Source organism: Ochlerotatus camptorhynchus, unplaced genomic scaffold (genome assembly GCF_037179485.1).
Source record: "Ochlerotatus camptorhynchus isolate MF236.1 unplaced genomic scaffold, CSIRO-AGI_Acam_v1.1 ptg000213l, whole genome shotgun sequence".
Classification (NCBI taxonomy): Eukaryota; Metazoa; Arthropoda; class Insecta; order Diptera; family Culicidae; genus Ochlerotatus; species Ochlerotatus camptorhynchus.
In genome coordinates, this window is record NW_027040703.1 from 6052158 (window position 1) to 6069059 (window position 16902).

Consider the following 16902-nt stretch of genomic DNA (forward strand, 5'->3'; position numbering starts at 1 on the left):
TGTGTGGCAATTTCATCGTGGACACCCTTTATAACACTTTTAATACATAATCTTATGAATTTTGAACCTTCTACTAAGTTTTCTAGGATTTAAAAAAATAGTTTGAAATTCTGGACATAGAGACCCATTCTGCTGCCAGATTGAATTAGCCTATTGACGCATCACCCGATACGATAGCCCAGCATTTTTTAGTCATTCATATTAGGTATCGTTATTCAAGAGACGTCATCCACCTAACGCTTCTACACCACCAGCATCTTCCACTCTGATCACCAAATTATTTGCATTTGATTTCCACCGAGTTATTAACACCAAGATGCGTCAATTTTAATTACCAAACCGGCTCCAAAACCCAGAAAAGTCGTCATCCCAAGACCTGTTTCTGGACTGTGCAGAGCTGCTAGGTTGGGTCATAAATTTTCACCCCATTTTGCACGTCTCTCATCCCGTGCGTACGTGTGTGTGTGTGTGCTGTCTAATTGATCGAGCTCGGAGAAGCGAAGAGAACCGCAGAAAGAAAGCCGTTTGACAATACCTTCTGCGTCGCGCAAATGACTCCGCTGCTGGGTCCAGGTCACCAAATTGGATTTCCTGCACGACCTAACGGAAATCGTTACCTGTTGGCTCATTTCTGCATGCGTTGCTGTTGGTTCGTTAAGGTTATAATTTTGTTTATTTTACAGCCCTCGTATAACGTGTGCCATCCGGCTCTTCAGTTATGACTTTCTAATTAATGCCATCTTTTCTTTCGCTTTGTGTCTCCCGCAGATCCCGCAGAGTATTCCGGTGACCGAGCTATCCGAGACCATCGTCGGTACGGGAAGCGGCATCACTCAGCTTCGATCCGATCCGCCCAAGCCGATCCGGTTCTAGCGAGAAAACAGCTTGAAAGTCCAGCTCGAGTTAACAATAATCATCGGCGTCAGAATTTTACTGGCGGACAACCTGTTGCCATTGCCGAAGGTGGAGAAGAAGAAGAAGAAGAACAAGCCCCTCCGCCAGCAGTCGTCCGATCGAGTGCGGTTGTTATTGACGGTGGACAATCGGTGGCACCGTCTGTCATCTACGAAACGTCATCGTCATTGGCATTGCGCTATGATGGTGGATTGAATTCTCATCGACAGAATCATCCGCACCAATCAGTAGTAGCAATAGCAAGAGCGGGAGCAATTGCCAACAACAACAAGGGTAATCTGCACCACAGTCAGCCTCAGCTGAGCCATCAACAATTGGCTGCGAGTACGACAAGTTCTGACTATAACCGGAATCATCAGCTACAGGCTAAAACTGGTAGCAGCAGTGGTCATATAAAATATCAACCACCGCAAAAGGCATCAACAGCAACGACCAAACGCAAGAGAGAAACAGGTAATTAGCATCATATTGCGCCCGTCGCTCTACCCATTTATCAGATTACATTAGCCTTTAGAACTTGAAGGTAGTGGTGAGCGGCGATTTTAATGCAAATCTCTAGTAGGATTTTATTAGTGGCGTTTCATGTCCGTCCCTCGCTCTATGTTCATATTGAAATGCTATCCAGTGCCATTATGCATCAGACGGCAGCAGCTGATGGCCTCGTTTTCTTCGGCCGAGTAGAAAGCAGCACCGTGGATGCCATTTTGGGGCAATGGCTTATAGGCTCTTGAAAAGCGCCATCTAAAGACGTGTCTTCTTTTTTTTAACGATAGCGCTCTACTACGAGATCTACGGTGGTGCTCGTTTATTGCAGATTTTCATATTTTTTCTTCTTCTCGCTGTAATTGCACTGGGTTAGATCTCGGTTTGGGGTCGGTGTCAGAGCCATTAAGTGATGCTCGTTATCGAGGTGCGCGCGAAATGTATGCTTCGTAAATTGAGGGTTTATCTCAGTATCGATTCGTTCGCCGATCGGCATGGCAGAAGTAGTGCAGGTTGAGTGGAATATGATCTTTTGAAAGCTCCTATCTTGAGAAGCACTCGAATTCCGACTTAGCGGGACCTAGTGCTTATGTTACATTTAAAATGTGTTGCGTTCATATTCTGTAAATGGGGGGGGAATCAACTTAATTCGCAAAATTAGGTTACATTGATTTTATATACAGTGGTGGTCTTTAAATTAGCACAATAGACCGATTTTCATACAAACTAGCCAACTTTGGCATGTTGCAACTATGTTTTGTTATGATCAATTGAGCTGAACTATAAATATGCTGAATTTTGCGTGTACGTAACATCAAGCGCTTGCTGGAAATTGACGGACTGGTTGAAAATGACCAACTATTAGCACATTTATAATTCGAAATTTCTGAAGTCTATTAGGGTAGGTGTTCCAGTAATAGTGGTGTACCGTATGCGTGAAAATGTTTGCACCATTGAGCAATGTCAAAATTAAAACAATTCTCAAAAATTTCGTTTTTTTTTTAAATTAATTCAAAGAGGCGATGTTTCTCAGAGTCTTAAACTATGTTAATCATCGATCGAGTTTCCACTTGCTGCAATTACGGCCTCCACACGCTTCCGGAATGCACGGCAGGTTCTAATAATGTAGTCTGGATCCATTTCTCTCCAGGTACGGGTCAATGTTTGTCTGAGGCTTGCTGTACTCGGGTGGCGTTTAGAACAGGCCTTGGCCTTCATGACGCGCCATATTACAGGGTTGGTAGTTAGTCACTTTTTAGTGACTTAGTCACTTTTTCAAGCCAGTCATTAAAAAGTCTCTTTTTTTAAGGTAAAGTCACTAAAGTCATTTTTTCTTGTAATCAGTCACTATTTTCAACTATTTTAGCGTGAATTTATTTCAAAATTTCTGACGTTTAATCGTCTTGCTCTATTTACAGGCTGTCTACTCATTTTTCTAAATAAAATTTCCTGAGTTTTCCAGGTTTTCGTAGAACTTTAACGGATAAATTCAAGGCTTATAATAAGAAAGCTTTTTTTAAAATGTGTTCAAAATATGCTTTTTCTGGAAGATCAACAGTAATTAACCCAAGCGTTTTTTAAGACATGGCAATCAGTTTTAAAGAAACAAGTTTGTAATCAAATCCAATGAATGTTGAACTTAATTTTGCACTGTTCACAGTTTAAAAAAACGTACTTAATTTGAGTAAGTCCAAATTCTAAAAACATTCAATGTCTTGTAGTTTCGTATTCCATGTACAAGTTCATGATATTGAAAATTTTCAAAGTGCCTGAATTAAGGAAAACATTAAATGATTTATATCAAGTTCGTAATTAACTTTATGAAATATTAGAGATCTTCATTGCAGTCCCATTAACTTCACAACAATTTTAGGAACTTTGAAGAAGTTCTGAGGAATGAAAGGAAATTCTGAGAATTTCAGTAAAGCTCCATAAACAAACGGCGGGAACATAATAGAAGTTAACACACTGAAATTATGGGGAACTTACTGGAAGCCATAGCGGTGCTTTTAACATTCTAAAATTTTCAGAAACTTTTATGAAGTTCCTAGAATTTCAGAACACATCGCAGGTGTTAAGCAAACTTGAAAAATATAGAAACCTTGAGGGGTATTGTGCAAATTTAAAAAAAATCTAAGCACCTCAGAAAAGCTAGATCTAGAGATCTTTGGGGAATTTCAGATCTTAAGTGCAGTTCCCATGACTTTAGTTCAGGCTTTTTAGAGCAGTTTGAATATCTTTAATCGTAAATTTAGGAAAATTTAGAACCCTTAAGATGTTCCGAGAATTTCAGGGAAGTACAGAGACCATCAGATAATTTATGAAAACTTCATAAATATTTCAGGAACTTCACAGAAGTCCAAAGAATTTCAGAAAAATTTATCTCCAATAGAATTAAGAGCTTTAGGGAAGCTTCGGGAACATCAAGACAGATCAGAGAATCAAGGGCAGTTCAAATAATTTAAAGAAAATTGTAGAAACCTTAAAGAAGTTCCGAAAACTTCAACAAAGCTCCGATAGAACTTCTGGAACGTGTTAAAAATTATATGAACATCCGGAAAACGTGAGAGTATTTTAAGGGTGTTATATCAAGGAAATATCAAGAACTAAGAAAGTTTAGCTAAGTTGATTAAAGAATATCAACGAAGTTCCATTCATTAAAAAAAAAATGCGAGAACTTTTAGCAAGCAGCGATGAATATCTTCAAGAAATTCCAGAGAACTTAGAATTTAGATAGTTTCATGATATTCAGCAAAGTTCCGAGTACTTCGAGCTAGCTTCAGAATAATCTCATTAACTTAAGCAAATTTGCAGCGACTTACAAGGACTTCCGTAGAATTATGGGGTATTCCAAGAATTCTATGATTGATCTTAAAACGTCGGGGAATTTTAAATATATAATATATATCAGAAAATTTGCCGGACAAACAAATTTAGAGAACTTCAGGTAAGCATAGTTCAGGGAAAATAAGTGAGCGTTTTTAATGGTTAGAATACTTAAGGAAAATTGTCCAAACTTCAAGGCAAATCAAAAAATTTCAGTAAAGTTGCGGGTTGTTAAAAAATACTGATAAATTCAGAGCAACCTAGAGAACTTTAAAGAAATTCGTTTAGGCAGTTTTAATAACACCCGCAAAGTCTAGACCATTGAAGAAGTTTTAAATTAGTGTCGATAACTTAATGGAATTTTCATGAACTTCAGAAAAATCATGAGAACTTAAGTGAAAATCATAAACCTATACTAATTATTTCATTCTAATTCCATGAAAATTGCGGGAGCACAAAAGTTCCAGAAATTTAGAAAAACTTCGAAAACTTCACAGAAGGACAGTGGTATTCAGAAACATTTCGAGAACTTCATAGGAATAATTTAGGAAGTTCTCAGAATAGTCCATTACATATTCAACGGAAGTTTCGATGAAACTATCCTCCAAATTCAATTTTCTTTTAGTTTTTATCGGAATTACCTTGAAATGCTCCACAATAAGACACCCTTTGAAAAGAATTTTCATTGAATTTATTTCAGATTTCCTTCTGAATCTCACTCTTTCCATTGGAATTCTGCTCACATTGAAAGTCTCCAAAGAAATCCTTGGCATTTCTACTCACAAATTCCTTAGATTTCTTCTCATAATTTGTTTGGCAAACTCTCCTGAACTTATTTTCCAAATTCCTTTGAAGATGTCCTGGAATTATTCTCAGATTTAATTGTAATCCTTCTTTTAGTATTTTCAAAAAAAAAAATCCAAGGACTTATGCTCCGAATTTGTTTTCTCTTACACACTTTATGAAATAATTCTCAGAATGCCCTTGGAATTTTCTTTTGAAGTTCACAGGAGTTGTGGTCCTCAGAAATTCCTAAGAGTTTTCAATAAAATTTATTTTTAATTTAATTCAGAGTTACTTTTTAGTCACTATTTTTACAACTATCAGTCACTATTTAGTCACTTATTTCTTCAACATGGTCACTAAAATCAAAATTTTTGACAGCAGTGATGGCTACCAGCGCTGATATTGAGTAATCCAGCGGATTAAGATCGGAGCTGGATGGCGGCCACAAATCCTTCGCCCAGAACGGAAGTTGTTCCTGCAACCACTTCTGAGTGCGGTTCGAGGTGTGGCACGGAGCCCCATCTTGTTGAAATACAACATTTGGCTTCGGACCGTTCTGTCCTTTAATCCACGGAAGAACATACTTACTTAAAATCCCGCTGTAGACCTCCGTGTTGACCTTGCCGCCTTCTGGAATGAACACCGGGACCATTTTTTTTGCCATCGGAAGCCACCAATCCAAACACCATAACGCTAGCAGGATGCTTGGTCAGATACACGTTCTTATTTAACGTCGGTCTCTGTTCCGCAATCTAGTGCCAATCACCGACGCTCATCGATTGCCATCCATTGTCGGCAATCGAATGTGAAGGAAGGCAGCTTCCACACCTGCATAGGATATCGCACCCATACAACACACATGGCTTGGGACCAACGGCTTTACTTCCCTTCCGAAGGAAGACGTGACCAGAGATTTTTATGCCTTAGAAAAATCCCACCGACCTCGACTGGGATTGAACCCAGACCCATTGGGGTGAGGAAACAGTCACGTTTACCTTGACCCCACCGGATTGCTGAATTTATATATGGGCCCAAATTAGGGACATTTAGACCGACATTACATCCATTTCCCCTATTTGAGATTTTACAGTTTTCAACGTTTTGAATCTATGTAAATAAGCTCAAGAATTTGAAAAACTAACCTAGCCTGTCTAAAATTTTCTTATGCAATCTTCAGAAAATTTCTCAATCCGAGGTATCAAATGTCATAGTTTTCCACTATAAATTACAAGTTCAGTTTATCACATGCAGCTCATTGGCCCATTCCACCCAGTTGCGTTTGGCCTAGGACCAATTTTTTTCACAATTTCGTTATTTTCGCGAATTTGAACTTTCAGTCGTGAAAATCACGGAAACATTTAATGGTGTCGCGAAAATTGCAGAATTTATTTTAATGGCGAGAATTGTTTATAGTATTTTTATTTATCACGATTTTATTGTTATCGTATCTGGCCTATTCAGAAAAAAAAGTTTTATTTGAAGAACAGCAATTCGACCATTCGAACTAACGGCATTTTACCAATTAAGTTGATCAAGTTGACAACTTAAACAGTTTAACTTTCCACATGGCGTGTTCACTTCACATTTACGATTTGGTGAATTTTTGAAACAAAATTCGGTTATAACCCATCAGATGATGCTGATGAGGAACAGCCATGACCGTATGACCAATACTCTCCATCAACGCGATAAACTACAAATCCATTCACAGTACAGTCACCGAGAGACCTTCACTTGTACGCGCACTGAACTGAATCGTGTCGAGTCCATGACTTGCCTACCCGTCCCAAAAAAGGCACCGTCCAATGTGAGTTAAATTTTTGCGCGTAGGTGACCAATTAAAACGCCCTCTTTCCCTCACGATTCCACCACCCCGGCCGGGTCCACCTACACCCATACAATCCAACGTGGATGATGTTTACCCTGCATAAACATAATTCATCACTGTGCGCCGCTCGACGAGCACCGGCCCAGAAGTGCTGTGGAAGAGAGGGATCGCAAAAATAACAAAAAAATCACCAGATTCTGCCCAACCTAATTCCAAGGTTGCACAACAAACAAGCTCACGCCAAGAACAACATTGAAAAATTTAAATTAATAAAAAAAACCCGTCAAGCTCCTGGCGTTTGTCGAAGGCACACATACTCACACCATATACTCGAACTCATGCTCAAACCCGAACGCAAACCTCCTCATAAATAGACCATCAATCACCCGAATGTTGCCCATCAATGTCACTCGGTCGCTACGAGGCTGCTGAATCTGTTCCACCACCACCACCACCACGACGACGACGACGACCGACGACAACGAACGACGATAGGTGTTTTGTTGGTAAATCCAATCAACAGGAGAACCAACCAACAACCGTAGAGTGTTGTTGTTGGTCAGTAGAGTGTGGATTTTCCATGGCTCCGAGATCCGATCATCGAGTTTGGGGCTTGTTTGGATGGATTTCTTTCGGTTTTTACGGCCGAACGCAATCGGTATTAATTATATGTACTGCACAATCAGCGTAACGATTGTCCTTTTAAAGGCCACAATGAATAACAACATGGTCCCTGTATAGCAAGAAAGAAGCGACGGGGAAATTACCATATGCCTCATATACCTTGACTTAACACATATTTTTGTTTCTGGAATGTGCATCAATCAAATGGTAGGGTGCATCATCATATTTCGGTATACATCACTTATCTTCCCCTCCTTAATCTGTCTTCCGACAGTGCCGTACAATGTTTTTACAGTTATTCGTTATTTAACTTGAGCACAGAATTTGATTTGCGAGCCTCCCTTAGCTTGGTAAAGGCGCAGCTACAGAGCGAGACCATACTGGTGGTGGCTGGGTTCGATTCCCGGTCCGCTCTAGGAATTTTTCGGGTTGGAAAATTTCTCAACTTCCCTGGGCTTAGAGTATGATTGTACTTGCCACACAATTATACTAATGCAAAGATGGTACAGGCATCGAAAGCTCTCAAATAATAACTGTGGAAGTGCATCTAGAATACTAAGTTGAGAGCACGCAATAAGTTAATATGCGTTAACAGGCTGTTCATTATCTACATAGACAGTTATTGATATTGGTATATGGGTCATTCCAGCTCTCAAGTGCAACCTGCTAATCTATCTGATTTCCTCGTACTTCTAAAGCACAACGTTTTGGCTGTATCCGATAGGAACGTATTTTTCACTTTTAGGATCACAATTAAATTATAGACAGAAGCAGGGGTTGAAACCGTTACGTTTTTTACTACACTCGCTTCGTTGTCGTGCGCGACAGTCTGTTTGTATTCGTACACTCATGCTCGACCGTCGTCTCTCTCACAAAACACAAACGGTAGAATAACATTCGAGCAAAAAGAAAATCATCAAATACCTATCATATGACATGTGTGATTTCGTTCTAATTTCTCAATTTGGTGTAAATTGAACTATTTATGATCAAAAATGTTATTGCTAGGACATCATTGCTTGCTATTTTCAGAATTCACACAAGCACAACATCAGCAGCTCTTCTTATGAGAAAAAACTAAAATACATACATTTGTGTCGGTCTTCGGCGGCAGCGTCGTATGACAGAGCCTGTCATATGACATTTTAGTTTGGTACTGTACTATGATAGCTTGTTTTGCAAATGTAGGAGGCAAAGGCAGTCGATTGTCACAGAAAATGTGTCGACAACCGTGACAGCTTACAAGACTGGACAGAAGTAAATAAATGAGTTAGTTATTATTTATATAATGAGAATCCTGCCCAGAACATGTGAAAAAGAACATAAAATATTATTGTGCCATCGGCGTGAAGGAAATCAAGAAAAAAAAAAATTATAAAAAAATACAGGGGAAATGGCTTTAATGTTGGCCTATGGATCTAAGATTGGGCCCATCGCTAAACATCTGCTATTTAACAATTGTATCTAAATGAACGCGTCATTGGGACGGTACTAATGGATATTTTTGGTTGCTATTGAAAATTTAGTCGATTGTTGAATTTATGTATGGGCCCAAATTAGGGACACTTAGGCCGACATTACATACATTTCTCCTATTAAATAGCATTGATTTTTCACCAGAAAAGCTCAAAACTAACACTCACTCATCTGGTCATATCTCAAAAACTATTTGTCCAAATCATTTGCTCTTGGAAACACACAGAGTTTTTCAAATTGTGGTGAAAACTTGAGCCCAAAATATTAATAAATAAAAAATCCCGCTCATGGTGAAAATAGGTCATTTTTTGACAATTTGGATACCTGCCGGTAATCAGTCTTTTTACTGTAGTTACTTAACAACAACAAAATGTGGGCACACCTATAAGAATCTACATTAAAATACCTTCAAATTGGTGTTCTAAGATCACGAATAGCTTATTTGGTTGTGAAGTAATCTCTTCTGAAAGATGACATTGTGAAAAATCTCAGGGTTGTAGCCGAGAGGGATCTAGGCACTTCAGAGCAAAATCAAAAAAGGCGTTTGTTCAGAATGCCAAAATAAGCGTTTTGGCCAAGTTTGGCTCAAATCGGTGACATCGACCACAGGTGGTGTACCCACTTGAGCTGGAATGACCCATATATGATGTAATTGAACCAATGGCAGCTATACCGATGGTCCATGATCACATTGGGCATCCCGGAAAAGTACCAGTGCCCCCAGGGAGTGGCAAATTCTTAACTAGAATTAAAACCCGTCGTGCGATACATCAAGCTTCATGATTTTGCAGAACTCGGCCAGTTAATTACCTTATTGAAAGTCCTCGGTCATATTAGATATCCGGGGCATGTATCAGTGCCCCAAAAATGTTCCAATGTCCCCGGGGAAACAAGAACCGTATCAATATAAATAAATATAAAATGACTACTGAACACATTTGGTACACAGGGTTGAAACATCGTCAATCTGCAAACAAATCGAATGAAGTCAAATTTCCTATAGAGCACTACACGAAACAAAACCTAAATCTCCCCATCTCCTTTTCTCACCCGCAAATATTGACAGTTATGCCGGATTTTTTTTGTCTCCATTCGTTCTTATCTCTTTCATTCTCATGGAGAAAGGAGAACAGAAGACGGCGAAAAGAGAGGTTAGCTTCTGCGTGCTGTGCTTTATTAAGGTCCTGATGCTAATTTGACAGCTCTTCTTGTTCGTTTACGATTATACTTGGTTTATGTCACCCCGCAAAACACTAAATAGAGATAGTATTCTAGATCACGACTATGTGAAGTGTGATTCACGCGAATTTTACGTGTCAATTCTTTAAAAAAATACAGGGCTGGTAGCGAGTCACTTTTTAGTGACTTGGTCACTTTTTTCAAGCCACTCACTAAAAAGTCTCCTTTTTTAAGGCCAAGTCACTAAAATCACTTTTTCTTGATATAAGTCACTATTTCAAACTTTTTTAAACGTAAATTTATTTCAAGATTGATCATTCTTCTGGATAGGCCTATATTTTGTTCTATTTTTGAACAATTCAAAGTGGACGACCTAGAGCTTTTCTCTATCTATATTGGCTAAATGAAGTTCCCTGAGTTTTCCAGGTTTTTCCATAACTTTGGCGGATAATTTCCAGGTTTATAATAAGAATGCTATTTATGAAATGCTTTAAAAATATGTTTTAACGCAAACGTTTTTAAGACATGACCATCAGTTTTAAAGAAACAGCTTTAGCTCAAATCCATTAAATGTTGAAGTTGAACACTTTTTAAACACAACATTTTTTAAAATCTTGACGTTCCGTACTATCAAAAATGTGGAAACTTTAATGAAGTTCTATTGATCTCAGAAGAGCTAGATTTAGAGATCTTTGGGGAATTCCATAGGTCTTAAGGGGAAGTCCCCGAAACTTTAGCTCAGACTATTGGATTGGTTTGAAAATCTTTAAGCGTTAGTTTAGACAAATTCAGGATAGTTCCATGATGTGCTGAAATGAAATCGAGAACGAACCCTTAAGTGTTCCGAGAGATTCAGTACAGAGACCTTCAGAAAGTTTATGAAAACTTCTGAAATATTTCAGGAACTTCACAGAAATCCAGAGAATTATAGGAAATTTAAAGGTGTTTATGAGAATTCCATTTATTTTAAAGCAGAACCGAGATCGTCCAAGACAGATCATAGAATCGTCCAAGACAGATCATAGAATTGGACAGTTAAAAAATTTCAAGGAAATTGCAGAAATCTTAAAGAAGTTCCAAGAAAATTTCCGGGAATTTCCGGAAACTTCGGTTTTCTCAGAGAAAATTTCTGGAACGCAATAAAAATTATATGAAACATCCGCAAAATGTGAGAGCATTTCAATGGTGTTATAGGGTAAATGTTGGCTTCGGCACCCATTGACTGTTTTCGGCAACCAAAATTTAAACGTTAATTTCACTATGTTTTCCCATCAACGCACTTCCCTGAATGTGTCGAAACGATTGTTTAGCCTTTCAGCTTCAATCTGATTATATTTGAACGATCGAGCAATCCAGTAATGCTACATTTTTCTTCAAATAAAGCATACGCACTACAAAATGGGGTTGATTTCGAGTTGCCGATAATAGAACAGCTGGTTAACAAGCAGTTCTAATGGGAAGGTTGCCGAAGAAAAAGAGGCTGCCGACAATAGTCACACTCACCTGAGAAGTTTGGAGCCTTGTAAAAACGCTTTCAAAACGTTTTGAAAAATTCTGTCGATTGGAATGGATAGAAAAGCAAGCAGCAGATGAATGTAAACAAACAGACACATCGTATATGTGCGTGACGCTGAGAAAATGCTAGTAGAAGTGCAGACGCTGCTTAGATTGACGAGAATACGTAAATTCCCCTATCATGGAAATTTCAAGATCTATAAAAATTCGAAAATTGAGCTAAGTTGATTAGAGAACATAAACGAATGTCCATTAATAAAACAAAACAAAAAAAAAAAAAACATAACTTTTAGCACGCGTATTTTCAAGAAATTCCAGACAACTTCCAATAAATTTTGATATTTTTAGATTGTTTCATTATATTCAGTGAAGTTCCGAGTATTTCAAGGACGATGAGATAACATCAGAAAAATCCCATTAACTTAAGGAAATTTGCAGTGACTTACAAGGAGTTTCTTGGAATTAAGGGATGTCCCGAGAATTCTATGATTGATCTGAACAGTTTAGAAGATTCAGGGAATTATAAATGTAGGGTTAACTACCCCATTTCCGGCCTATTAAGCAAAACCCGCACTAAGTCTTTCTTAAACTAGCGCAGTTTGCCACCAAACGGAATGTTATTATTACTGATAGCTTCCAAATTTATTTACCTTTCCGTATGTACCGTAAGATTTGATAAAGAGAAACCAATCGTTGAGATATTGTCAAAAGTCTAGCACTGCTTCTTGACGCCAAACTTGGCCTACGGATTCTAAACTCGGCCTAACGTATTGAAACGTCATTGAAACGCCAATGAATTCACTTCGGCCTATCGGATGACGATAAAAATTGATTCGGTCGGAGCGCTTCTTTTGTTTTTGAGAATAATGGGTGCAAACTTTCATATCACGCGTTCTCATTGACTTCGTTCCGTAGCTTATTATCTAAAGTATCGTACCAAACGCATAATTGACTTGTTAAATCTGAAATCATGGATTTCTTTGAAGTGTTCTGCTCGATAGGCCCAAAATGGGCGAATAGGCCGAAGTAGTTCTCTACCCTATATCAGAAAATTTACCGGAACATTTGATGAATTCAGAGAACTTAAGGTTAGTATAGAAAACTTCAGGGCTGTACTTTCCTTTGAAAATGAGTGATTTAAGGCAAAGTTCCGTTAGCGAAAGGAAAATTGTAGAACTCAAAGGAATTGATTGATTCCAGTAAAATGGTGGTTTATTTAAAAAAAAAATACTAATATATTCAGGGCAGTATAGAGAATTTTAAGGAAATTGAGAAATATTTTGGGCAGTTTTAAAAACATCAGGAAACTCTAGGCTGTTGAAAAACGTTATGAATAGGTTTCGGTAGTTTGTACTTCAGACAAATCTTCAAAAAGAGCTTTAATGAGTTCCTAAATTTTCAGAATAACTTCGAAATCTTTACAGAAGCACAGAGATCATCGGAAACATTTCGAGAACGTCACAAAAGTCTATGGAACTTAAGGGAAGATCCGAGAACTTCAGGAACTTTTATGGACATTTCGGGAGCATCTCAAATAAGTTTAGTAAAGCTCCAAAAACAAGGTGAATTTCAGGGGAGTTCAGTTCCATTACTTTCACTAAATATGCGGGAAATTTCAAGAAGTTCCCAGATTTTCAGAGAACTTAAGAGATGTTAAAAATATTATTGAGGTTGTCACATCAGTCCAGAAGTTTACGGATGCTTAAACATTTTTAGAACAGTTCAATTAAATTCAGGCTAGTACAACAAGCTTCATGAGAACTGCAAACACTTTAGAGAAGTTTTGAGAACTTCCAGAAAGATATTGATCTCGCTAATAAAGCTCTACAAAAAAAAAAAAAACTTCATCAAATAACAGATATCATCAAAGCAGAGATATTCCAGAGTATCGAAATTACTTAAATTTTAAAAAAAGTGTTGAGAAATTCAGTGAATTGTTAAAACTTTAGAGAAGATTTATGATCGTTAAAAATTGTGGAAACTTTAGAAAGTCCGAAAAAGTTTAGGGAAGTTTAAAACATTAATGAAAAATATTGCGAGCATCAGGCACTCAAACTACAAAATAAATTTAAGGCAGTTTCATTAACTTCAGGAATATTTTGGGAACTTTCAAGCTGTTCTGAAGACCTCAGAATAGTCCATTACATATTCAACAGAGATTTCTCATGAAAATTCGCTTAAGTTCTCCTAATATTACGCTCGTATTCTTCCGAAACTCTCATTGGATTATTTCAAAAATTCACTCGAAACGCTTCACTGAATTCTCTGAAAAAATATTACAAGAATATAGTTAGAATACTTCTCGCAATTCCATTGAAATATTCCTCAAAACAATTCACTGAATTCGATTTTCTTTTAATTTTCCTAGGAATTGGAAATTCTTCGCAGAAAAAAATCTTATGGAAAGAATCTCAGATTTTTCATTGAATTTATTTCAGATTTCCATCTTAATCTCACTCCTTCCCTTGGAATTATAGTCACATTGAAAGTCTCCTAAGAATTCATTTTCATTTCTCCTCACAAATTCCTTAGATTTCTCCCCTTAATTTGTTCGGCAATCTCTCCTGGAATTATTTTCCGAATTTCTTTGAAGATCTTTTGGAGTTTTTCGCAGATTTAATTGTAATCCTCCTTTTAGCATCCCCTTCACCACCTTAGTATTCACCAACAAAATACGAGGACTTATGCTCCGATTTCGTTTTCTTTCACAAACTTCATGTAATTATCCTCAGAATGCACTTGGAATTTTCCTCTGAAGTTCAGAGGAGGAGAAATTCCTATGAGTTTTCATTAACATTTACTTTGATTTGTTTTTTGCTTTATTATAGAGACTTTCAGCCTGTAGCTGGTTCGTCTCTTACTTTCAATTCAATGCCGGGTTTTCTTGAAATTCTATTCAAAACTATCGCAGGCTTCACATGAAATCTTAAAGTCCTCAGAAGTACCATGATTGATATTTTTCTCATAAATGGGCTGTAAAGTTCAAGTAACTAGGAATATTACAGATTTTTATTTTAAAATGCATTCTTTTTTATAAAATTTCCTGAGTAATGATAAGATCCTCTGAGACTTCCAGGAATTTTCAGGAGAAATAAAATTTCCTGACAATTTTTGGTTTTTCAGGTTTAGCCATAAACTTTCTATTGAATCTTTCGCTTTAAAGGTTCCTATCGTACATATCTAAGTGTTTATGAGAATCTAATTGAATAAGTATAAAACATCAAACATTTATTTGGTATGCCATCAGAACGACTAATTGTCTTCCCTTAGGTCACTTTTTACAAGGATAAGTCACTATTTGGTCACTCATTTCTTCAACATGGTCACTAAAATCACTATTTTTGGCAGCATTGATCGCTACCAGCCATAAATATGGATAAAGCCGGTAATCGGGTCGGTAATGGAGCTCGTGAACTCTCGAACTCGAAGCAAAACATATCCAATTGACATATGTAGCTTACTTTATCTAGCAATCCGGCTCACTTTAAACCTCATATGGATGTTTAAGGCTTTTTAGATTTGATTTTAAAATAAAAATACGAATCGCAATGCAATTACCGGATAAAATTCCCCTATATGTGGCTAACCTTGTGCATCTATTGCCGCATTGACTAATACTGGCATAATAAACTAGCATCAGCAAATGTTTGAAAGTTGTCAAATTCGTTCACATGGCACCGTCATTGGACCGTGCACGCCCATTCTAAAACAATCAGTACAATCTGCTGCACCAAAAGCTTGTGCTACCTAGTTTAACAGACTTCAATTACAGATACACTTGGTCATACGCCCACACACGTGACTGTGAACACGTTTCTTCGATGTCAGATTTACCTATATCGCTAAATGACGCACTCCGATGGCTATATAGAGTTACACAGGGTGCACGAAACACTGCCAGTTGTGACCACGTGAGCAGATCACGTACACTCCGTATAGGAGTATGTCAAGTGTCAGGATGTGTTGCGAAAAACACACGCACAGTTTCGATCGAACGTCATTGGGAGCTATTTCTGGATCTCACCGACATGGTTCTACGACCACTCGGGAACCAATAGGAGAGCCCGGCTATCGCGTGACAGTTCCGAACAGTTTCCCAACCATAGATAGGTGCAAGCCCGGAGTGCAGAGCATCATCATCATCATCTAACGTTGCAACGGAACGCGTTATTAACAGACGAGCAGAGCCAGCTCGCCCTGTAGACGACAGAGTCTAACCTCCTCAAGTGTCATTTACGACGGCACACAGCTTTCCCTCCCATACTTTCTCACGCGGTGGGACAAGTGAGCGAGTGCAGCAAAAATGTGAAGTTGATGATTGCGCCAGATGGAACTATTTTTAACCCACTCTCTACCGGTATTCAACAGCGGCAGCGGCACAGGATTGGCTTCTTGAACCGAACTCCGACACCGAACGATGATAGTTTGTCTCCGTTGCAGCACTACCGGTCGGTAGAGTATGCGTCTATATATGTGGGTACGTGCATCTACTTTCTACACATTTTTTTTTCCGCCGGATGATGCTGCTGCCTGCATTATTGAGGGAAACGGAGGAGCAGGTCAAAGCAATTACGACAGACCTCTTCACCTTTTCTCCTCCCCTTCAACGCACCCTTCTTTGCCACCTTGTCACCAATACCAAGTGTGTTTCGAGTGCAAAAGAAGTGGAAACGGCAAATCATTGCAGCACAAATATCGAAGGTCAAAATGTCACCGAACGACGACAAAGATGGGTTGGAAATGATGTCGCTAGCTTCCCCGTAATTGAACTACATTTTGTAAGGTTTTCTTCATTCAGGTTCATTCGTCGAACGACGGGAAAGCTTCGCGCCAATACTTTTCTGTGTGCGGTATGGTAACGGCTGTCGTCTAGCTGTCTCGAGTCTAGCATAATGCGCCGACTTGCGTTGCAAAGACCTTAACTAACTGACAGCACTCTGGCTGAGGCCTGTCAAAATCAACCTAAATTTGGGTCGGGGCAAGAATAATAAAAGGAACAAGCGCAGAAAAAAAGAAGTGCTATGATAGAAAATTGCTTTTCGGCGTCGTCCGATTCGAACGATAGAGAGAGAGTAACGACGCAAATGCTGCCCCGACAAAATTGTTGAGAGAACTGAATACTGACAAACACCTGAACAAAAAAAAAAGGAAAACTTCCCAATGCTAACTCAACATAGTTGAAATTATTTTTGACATATAGTAGCCCCTCTAATTAGTAGGAGATTTCTGCTGTTACTATCACCTCAAATCTCCTGAATTATCTCTAACCC

At 38.3% G+C, this 16902-nt stretch overlaps 1 protein-coding gene across 2 annotated transcripts in view; it reads left to right on the plus strand.

Annotated features, from left to right (window-relative positions):
• Positions 1–771: 771 nt before the first annotated feature.
• The window catches only part of Hipk (Homeodomain interacting protein kinase), a 479478-nt gene continuing 463347 nt past the window's right edge, over positions 772–16902 (plus strand). For both annotated transcript variants that reach the window (XR_010517744.1, XM_065224621.1), the window contains exon 1: positions 772–1368. The gene's annotated coding sequence lies outside the window, so the exon portion shown is untranslated. The remainder of the gene's footprint in view (positions 1369–16902) is intronic.